General features: G+C 32.0%; 1 non-coding gene and 1 pseudogene across 1 annotated transcript; one reads left to right on the top strand and one right to left on the bottom strand.

Moving 5' to 3' along the window:
* Nucleotides 1-5,988: 5,988 nt before the first annotated feature.
* TRNAL-UAG (transfer RNA leucine (anticodon UAG)) lies at nucleotides 5,989-6,068 on the top strand. Its single transcript has one exon. It is a non-coding gene; the product is annotated as a tRNA-Leu (tRNA).
* Nucleotides 6,069-8,263: 2,195 nt separating this feature from the next.
* LOC149494741 (uncharacterized) overlaps nucleotides 8,264-9,339 on the bottom strand; it is a 28,162-nt pseudogene continuing 27,086 nt past the window's right edge.

The following is a 9,339-nucleotide window of genomic DNA, read 5'->3' as shown; positions in this document are numbered from 1 at the left end:
AAATGTAGCTATACCACAAACAACCACAAAACAAATGTGTAGCAACACAATGGAGTAATCACAAAACACAGTTGTTGTTCTCAATACATTTAAAAATGTTCTACTCATCCAAAAATTAAACTGATCAACTAGAATCAAGAGTTGGATGCTAGGAACAAGCTCACCAAAAATCAGCTCAATCCGATAAAGGATGACAGCCGAAACGCTGAAGAAGATGAAGCTATGCAGAGCTGGAAGCAGAACAGGATAGCTTCGGATTCAGAGCCAAAACTCAATCTCTGAGCCTCCAAATCAAAATCCCTACGGTGCGAATCAAGAACAGAGAGCAAAGAGCAAAGAACAACATATCCAAAAATCACAAAGATCCAACGGTTGGAACTCCTGGAATCTCCAGAACACGATGGCTGGTGCTGGATGGGGCTGTGCAGAAAAAACCCTCTCCTCTCCTCTTCTTTTCTGTTTTTCTCACTCTGTTTTGAATGTGTGTGTCGATCAAAATAGCAGCCGAAGGTATAAAAAATATGGCTGTTAGTTGAGGGGCAATATTGTAAAACAATAATTAGTTTAGTGGACTTCAAAATATGGGCTTTTACCATATAGGAAGGGAACCCAAACCCAACATGAAGTTGGTTTCGTGTCATTTTTAACGAGTATATTCAATTTTTCCGTCATATTTCTTAACTAGGTGAGCTATAATTAAATCCTTCTTACTTTATTTCTTGAGTTCTTGATTTAAGGTTAATGATTTGAAGTATCAATTAGTATGTTAGGAATTAAATCCTTAGTTAGCTACTACTAGTGTTGATGGTTAATAGTATTATTGGGACAAGTTGAAATTTATTTAATTTGTAAATTGATGATGGAAGCTATTCGTACATATATGCTCATACATGTACATATAAAATGGTTGTGATAATTGAATGTTGATGTTGAGGTTAAAGGAGGATGGAAACTTGATTTGATTGATTGCCTGACGGATGGACTGTGTGGATTGAACTAATATTTAATGAAATTATTGATATTTGAACAGGTGGATAGTCCAATTTTTAGGAGAGGTGCTGCCGAAATTTCGATATAATCTAGTCTAGTTATAGTAGTTAGATTAGTAGATAATTTATTAGATTAATTCTTTAATTCTCCATTTAAACTAGTCCTTGTCTGATTCAACTCTCTCCTTGCATTCTTAAATTTTTTTTATCATCCGGGTTCGTCAACTGCTCCTCCAAGTCAAAATCCAAGCGAGAGCTTCTTCTTTTCTCTATCACTGTGATTAATAATAAATAGTGCATAGCATCATTTGCACACACATATTATTTACCATATAAAGATATATATATATATATATATATATATATATAACTTAGCATTTATTTTTATATATTTATATTATTATGTTATTATGTTATTATCAATATATAATTATATTTTTATATTTTTATATTTACATATTAATGTTTGATTTGGTGCAACATGCTGAATGAATTGTTTGATTACTTATGCTGTAAAATTATTGTGCCTTGTTTTTGTGGGATTGGGATGAAGTGGGTCACCACAAGTTTGTGAGGGCGGTCCGCGATACCTGTCGGCCATGTATGGGGAGATTGGTGCCCCAGCGTGCATTTATGTATGATTGATATGGATAAACCACAAGGTGACCTCCTGTTGCTAATGGAAAAAAAAGAGAGGATGGAAAAAATTGAGAAGGCTAGTCAAGTGAGGATTAGACCGGTCGGCCATGTATGGGGGATCGACTCCCTAGTGCATATGTTTGAGAGGGCGGGTCATGTGTGAGGACGCTTGTCGGGGGTTTTGGTTACGCCACTGACCAATTTCCACTTTTTTGATTATTTGAAGGTGTAATTACTTATGGATGCTGATGTTGTGTCATATGCTTGGCTGGTTGTGTGTTCATTTTAGTATATTAGGAAGCATTTCACGTGAATACCTGTGTTTTGCATTATTTATTATTATTCACTGAGTTACAAAATTTACTCCTCTCTTGTTTAACTTTTCAAGAAGTAGGATTCTGGTTGAGTCGGCTAAAGCTCTACATCTTTCCCCGCAGGGCTATAAAAGGAAATTTCTAATTAATTAAATTATGTACTTCTCATATAAGAACTTTATTACTTCCAGTTATTATTGAACTGGGCAATTGTAGGACTTATATGCCTCTAATCGTGTATTAGTATGGTTATACTAACCTATGGACTTATGAATGCTTTAATTATTCATCTAAATGCATGTATGGACCAATTAGCCCATATCATATATGCTAAGTATTGTAAATAGGCCCGAGTCATGAATTAATTTAAGATGTTGAATTGAGGCAGAGATATGCGATTACCTGACTTATATATAAATGTTATGGGCTTACTGTTCCTAGGATCCTTTTTACATAGTTGAATTGTGTGGTTCAAGTTTATTACGGGCCTCAGGGACCTTAAACTTACCTGGGCCCTAGTGCCAGTCCGGTCCACAGTTGCAAGCTATGACATTAGCTCATCTTACAGTATCAAGATTATCATTTGCAATTAAATTTGTGATTTTAGTTACTTGTTTAGCTTGTAACTCATCTTTGTGTTAGAAGAAGCATTAACAATATTGCTAACAAAAGTGAAATTTTAAAAAATTCATGAACATCTACTACTTCTCAAGCTAATTAAAATCGATGAGCTAAACAATATACTTAATATTTATAAGGACAATATTTAAGAAATAGATGTTGCAAACCATTTCATTCTCCATGCATATTACTATCTCCATCATAACCTTGACCATGTATTTTAAGTACTAAGATTATAATGAGATAGAACATTGCAAATTTCTTTCTTAAGAGTTAGTGCAACGGTTAAATGCATAAATTCATCTTTGTACTTTACGTAAAATATTTGTGTCATCTTAAACTTTTACTTTGAACTAATTGAACACTTCAATTTATAAAATTGTATCAATTAAATACTTCAACTTGCAAAAATTATTCTATTGAATACTCAAACTTCTAAAATTAGATCAATTAAACACTTACTAAATAGTTGAAAAATATAAAAATTATTGTTCTAAAAATTATACTAACCACACATTAAGTGAATATCTTATACGTAAATACCAAAAAGCCAAATGTATAAATATATGTCTGCATTTTATGGAAAAGGCCTTGTGGCACCTAGAAATTTGCGAGTGACCTATTATGTCATTGAAGTTACAAGTTTTTTACTAATATGGTATCCCTCTTTATACTAATAATAACAATTTTTGGTGTTTTTAGTATTTAAGTGCAAGATATTCGCTTAATATATGGTTAGTATAATCTTTGGAACAATAATTTTCATATTTTTTTTAACTATCTAATAAGTGTTTAATTGATCTAATTTTAAAAGTTTGAGTATTCAATAGAATAATTTTTCAAGTTGAAGTATTTAATTGATACCATTTTATAAATTGAAGTATTCAATAGGTCAAAGTAAAAGTTGAGGGTGCCACAAGATTCTTTACGTAAAGTACAGGGATGAATTTATGCTTTGTGCCAATACTAAAACACCAAAAAATGTTTTTATTAGTATAGAGAGGGATACAATATTAGTAAAATTCGTAACTTCAAGGCCATAATAGGTCACTCGTAAAGTTCAGGGTGCCACAAGGTTTTTTCTTTAAAGTACATGGATATATTTATGCATTTGGCCTTAGTGCAAATGTATCTTTAACATGTACTAGATACAAAAACTTTTCTCTTACATATACATTTCTATCAACAAACCTCATAATAAGAGTCATTTGCACTTTCGATATTAGTCTCGAGCTTCATAAACAATTAAGTAAAATTTAGTAGAATCAATCTCATCTTTAATAGCAAGTTGTACATTTCTAGCAAACATGTAAAATTAAAACTTATGACAATGACTTGGACTACCAAAAAATGGATATACAAATTCAAATAAAAGATATTGATATGGTCCAAACTTAATACAGAAAAAATTACAATCTTGTCCATATAAAATATCGAAATTAACTTGGGTATCCTTGTTTTTTGGAACATACATTAATATATCCTTAAATTTTGCTTTCATTAGACTATTTTATCCTTTCATCCATATTTTGTATTCCATTAAATGCTTAAGGAAAAGGCAAAAATATTATGGGAGGATGCTTTCCTTCTTCTTGTTGGCAACAATATGCAAAAAGTGACTATGCCTCCTTTTCCAGTCGATTTTTGATCAACCATCAATGAACTTTGTTGATTTTAAGGGACTGAGGTGAGCTAAAATTGATTTATCATCACTTTTTGAATATTGTTCTCTCTATTTATTGAGGCTTTAGATAGAAATAGGGAAACCACCATTCAATGAGGCAGTTGTTGAGCCTATTACGATCAAATAGTTCAAAGATATTTTAAATTGATTGCATATTTTGAATCTCATGAAATTTTGAATATTTTGGTGTGTGATTTGTTGGGTTTGGTTGCATTTTAATTTTTCAACCACCATGCACGGTGGCGGTTGTGGTGACAGTTCAACAATTAGTTTTTCCAAAATATAAGGATTCACAAGTTAATTTTGATATTTTATAGGATAAAATCATAATTTTCCTTTAATTTCCCTTTATCTCTCAATTGACTTACCTTTTTGCTTTGACTTAATGTGAAAAAGTGGAGAAATTAGATAGAAGAACAGGATAGTCTAACATAACCAAAATTTAAGGATATACTAATGTATTTTCCAAAACATAAGAACATGCGTATTAATTTTGATATTTTATAGGAATAAATCATAATTTTCTCTTTAATATATACTCTTTGAATTATGTCTTGTGGTTAATCAGATAATCTAAAATTTGGGAGTATAAACCAGGATCTAATGAAGCAATATCAATTTTTGTACATTATGAAAGATCAATCTTTGGAGCTATGGATGATGGCTATTTTGGACAATTATCATCATTCAATAGAGAAATTGGCTCACTAAGTTTTGGGTTGTTAAGATTCTTTTCTTTCCTATTAAAACACGAATCCATAGTTGTTGATTTCAACATATTGTAACCTAATAAAAAAAATTAAAATCATTAAATTTATATACAAAATGCGAAACACTTAATTAATAAATCTTGGAAATAACAATAGTAAGGAGACAACATAAAATAACTATGAATAAACTAAAGAGAGTTTCCAAATATGTGTTGCTTGTGTTTGTCAATAAGAAACAATTGAATATAGTTTTTTTTTTTTTCTTTTCCAATATTCAAGAGTTTGTGTGCTAATTGGATGCAAATTGATAAAATTATGTCATAATTTCTTTATCAGATTCATATAATTTAACTATCTGTTAATTTCCAAATATCTACATATCCCTAAATTTCCAAATATAAAACTGAATACACATCAATTTTCTCACAAATAGAAGTAAAAAAATTAAAATTAAAATCCATGAAAAGAAAAAAAAAATAAAAAATAAATGTACCTTTAATTTGTAACAAAAAAATTGAGATTTGGGACTACTTGATCTTTGGGGACCATTGATTCTTCTACTTGTTTTGGAATTCTATGAGAAGGAATGGGGAGAGAGTAAAGAGGAAAAGATAATAAAATGAAAAAAAAAATAAATAAATAAAACGACAATTGTTGTTCTACCTATTTGAGTTTAAAAGTATTCTCAAACTTTAACTTTTGACTTAATTATTTAATTATTTATTGGACGTTCAAATTTGTTAAATAACCAAATTGTATTTTTTTTTAAATTTTCATCCAATAAAAATTTATTATAATTAAAATTTTTTTGCCAGAATTTGGGACCCAACGCTCCTTGATCCCCTCCCTCCAACGTGCATGCACACATAAATATATATAAATAATAAATTAATTATCACAGGACAACTTAAATTTTAGTTTCAAAGAACTACATAATATAGTTCTAACTTGAAATCCAAACTTTATTAATTCGTAGGAACAAAACATTATAATTGATTAGTAATGCTAATTGCAACATTTATTCTCAATTGGACAGTTTGGCCGAGTGGTCTAAGGCGCCAGATTTAGGCTCTGGTCCGAAAGGGCGTGGGTTCAAATCCCACAGCTGTCATTTGCATTTTTTCACCATCTTCAAATAAATTAGTGTTTTATTGTTTCATTTTTGGCCTTCAAAAAAAGGAGTACTACGATTTTTTGTATAACCATTTTACTTGAGGAATTTAAGTCATTTGGCCTTCTAATTAAAATAAAAATTATAATAATCGATTTCATTATATCTAAAACAGACTACATGTTGGAAAACATGTATTTAATTCAAAATCTTTCATGAGAGCTTACAATAAAATCAAACTAAAGATTTTGCTTAAAAAAAAAAAAGTTTCATTGGATGATTAATTTAACTAACATTACTCTCTCTTGACCAATCATTTTATGAGTAAGAGATCATGGAAATTTCAAAATAAAACAAGGCAAATTGATAAGTCATTTTGTTATTGATAAGATAGAAAATACACAACGAACACATAAGACATACTCCTTGAAAAAATTTAGTAAGTCTATTGATATTAGGAGAAGATATTAAGTGTTCCCTTCAATAACTACATGCCTCCTAATGGACTACACTATTATTTAACCATAGTATAATTAATTATAGCGTTAGCCCTTTCGTAATATCTTAATTCATGAATAGAATTTAACTTGTAAATTATCAATTTTGTTGCCTTCTCTTCTTTGTTTTTTTTTTCAAAAACAAAAAAAATTTATCATCACATCACAATCATTTATAGGATCCTAAACCTATTGAATTTTACTAATTAAACTCTTCAACTTTTATTTATCGATATTGAACCATTCAATTTTTATTTTAGTAAAAATTAAACCCTAAATTGACTAAGAGTAATGGTAAATCAAAATCATTAACGATAAGAAATAGTGTAACGCCTTTGAGATTCAACTCTTATATAATTTCAAGAAGGGGGACAGATTATTTGTGACAACTCATTTCCATGGGTTAGATAGGCATTAGGATCAAGGTAAGCCTAAGGTCACTGACACAGTAGTAAACCTAAGAATTATTAAGCCCAAATATCAAGCCCAATTATGAATTCACACAATCACACATCCATAGCATTTAGCAGGCCCATATATTTCAAAAGCAAATATCTTATAAAGCTCAAGTCCATATTTCATAATAAAATATAAAAGTGCCATGATCTATATAATTTCCAAGAATAATAGTAAAATAAATACAATTCATACATCCGACCCATAACATGCAAACATAATCAACAATCATAGTCAGGCCCATCCATGGAACCATCGAACCACATTGTCATAATATATGGACTTGTTCATTTATAAGAACCAACAAAGATTTTTAAATTCATACAAAAATATTCGAGTAGAAAATTCTTCCGTCCATATCCAATAAGCGCTAAAGTAACTGCAAAAGTTGAACTATTTATACATAATTTAGGAATAGAGTCTCAACACAAAAGGATGTTCAAAGGTAGTTAAAAATTTATATTAAAGGCTCTATCGATGGAGAGGAACAGAGCTAGTCGTCAGAAGAGGAAAAAGAGTATCTTCCTGAAAAATTTAGATACAACATGAATGAGTATAAAACTCAGTGAATAATGATGCATAATAATGAACCTAATAAATCAAGCGAAATGTCTCTAGACTCTTCTATTTGAATATTCACCATTTATGCAGTGCTAACTAGAGCACCCACAAATAATATCAAACATAATGCACACCAATTGATCGTTAGTCGGTGGAATCACCTTAAGAGGATCATGCTCTCCCCAAGCATGCTTTAATATTACTGATATAATCTCATGGTCCTGTGACTTGTGCACCCTGGGAGCCCACCCCCGTTCGGGGAAAACATAGTTAGATATAAATATTTTTTATAAAATATTTTTAATCATAAGAATTCTTTTATGATATATATCGCAATCCAGGGTACACAAGGAGGGTGCCTGTTACGGTCCCGAGTTACGGATCTGGTTATGGGTCTGTGGGTTAAGGGTGTGGTAGGTGTTTGAGTGTTTGGGTTAAGGGTTTTCTTTTTACGACCTATGGTGACAGAAAATTCAGGCTCTAAAAGAGGGAACCTGCAACCCCTTGAGACTTAAAGTGGTCAAGACTTAATTGATTTTTGAAGCCTCCTGTTCTTATTGATGTTATTGTTTAAATATAGTAGTGAGGTATAACTACCTCCTACATCAAAGGAGCAATACTTCTACATGGAGGAACACCCTCCTCAACTAAGAACATGGAAAGAAAATGGAGGAACTCCCTCCTACGAAACAGGAATCATGAAAAGCAAATAACTGAAACAAATAACTGAAACATTTGACTAATTCAGAAATTCAATATGTGGATGTTTAGACTTAGGCCCATGACTAAAACGGTTGTAAACCTGCAAAGGCTTGGTAACATTACTTCCCGTCCCCAAAGGAAGCTTGTCCTCAAGCGCAAATTCCAAAAACCTAACTGGAATTTCTTGAACATTCTCCCATGAGGCATCTGCTGGAGATGAGTTACTCCAATGGACTAAAACCTCCTGGTTTCCCCCTTTGACACGCTGATCCAAAATAGCCAAAGGATGAATAGGTTCAGCTGGTGGAATTGATGGCAGCACTGTGGAGGAATTAGAATGACCCATAAGATAAGGCTTAAGGCTGGAAACATGAAAAACAGGATGGAGTTTTGAGTCCGCAGGAAGATCCAGCTTATAAGCCATGGAATTGATGCGCTCCAGTACCACAAATGGGCCATAGAACCTGGCTGAAAGTTTTTGACTTTTTCATTTTACAACTGAACTCTGACGATAAGGCTGGAGATGCAACAAAACCTTATCTCCCACTTGAAATTCCAATGGACGATGAGACTGATCATAAGTGTGCTTCATTTTCTATTGTGCGCGCTACAAGTTTTGGCGAAATAATTGCAGCATCTTATCCCTTGATTTCAAAACAGTGTCGACAGCCTCAATGGAGAACTTTAAGGCAGATATGACAACAATCGAGGAGGAGGACATCCATACACTGTTTCAAAAGGAGTGGACTTGAGAGCTAAATAGTAACTTGTATTGTAGCAGAATTCAGGCCAAGATAACTAGTCAATCCACTTGTTCGGATGATCACTGGTGAAACAGTGAAGGTACATCTCAATGGTGCGGTTAACAACTTCCGTTTGACCATCCGATTGTGGATGATAAGATGAACTGAAACACAACTTTGTGCTGCATAAGCGAAATAGTTCTTTCCAAAAAGAACTAGTGAAGGTTACATCCCTGTCACTGACAACAGTTTCCAGCAACCCATGTAATTTAAAAATGTTGTCAAAGAAGGATCGAGCAACAATTACAGCTG

This window comes from Jatropha curcas, chromosome 7, assembly GCF_041381405.1.
Source record: "Jatropha curcas cultivar XTBG-Jc1 chromosome 7, XTBG_Jcur_1.0, whole genome shotgun sequence".
Classification (NCBI taxonomy): domain Eukaryota; kingdom Viridiplantae; phylum Streptophyta; class Magnoliopsida; order Malpighiales; family Euphorbiaceae; genus Jatropha; species Jatropha curcas.
Note: the sequence above shows the minus strand (reverse complement) of the source record. Positions and strands in the feature narration are given on the sequence as shown.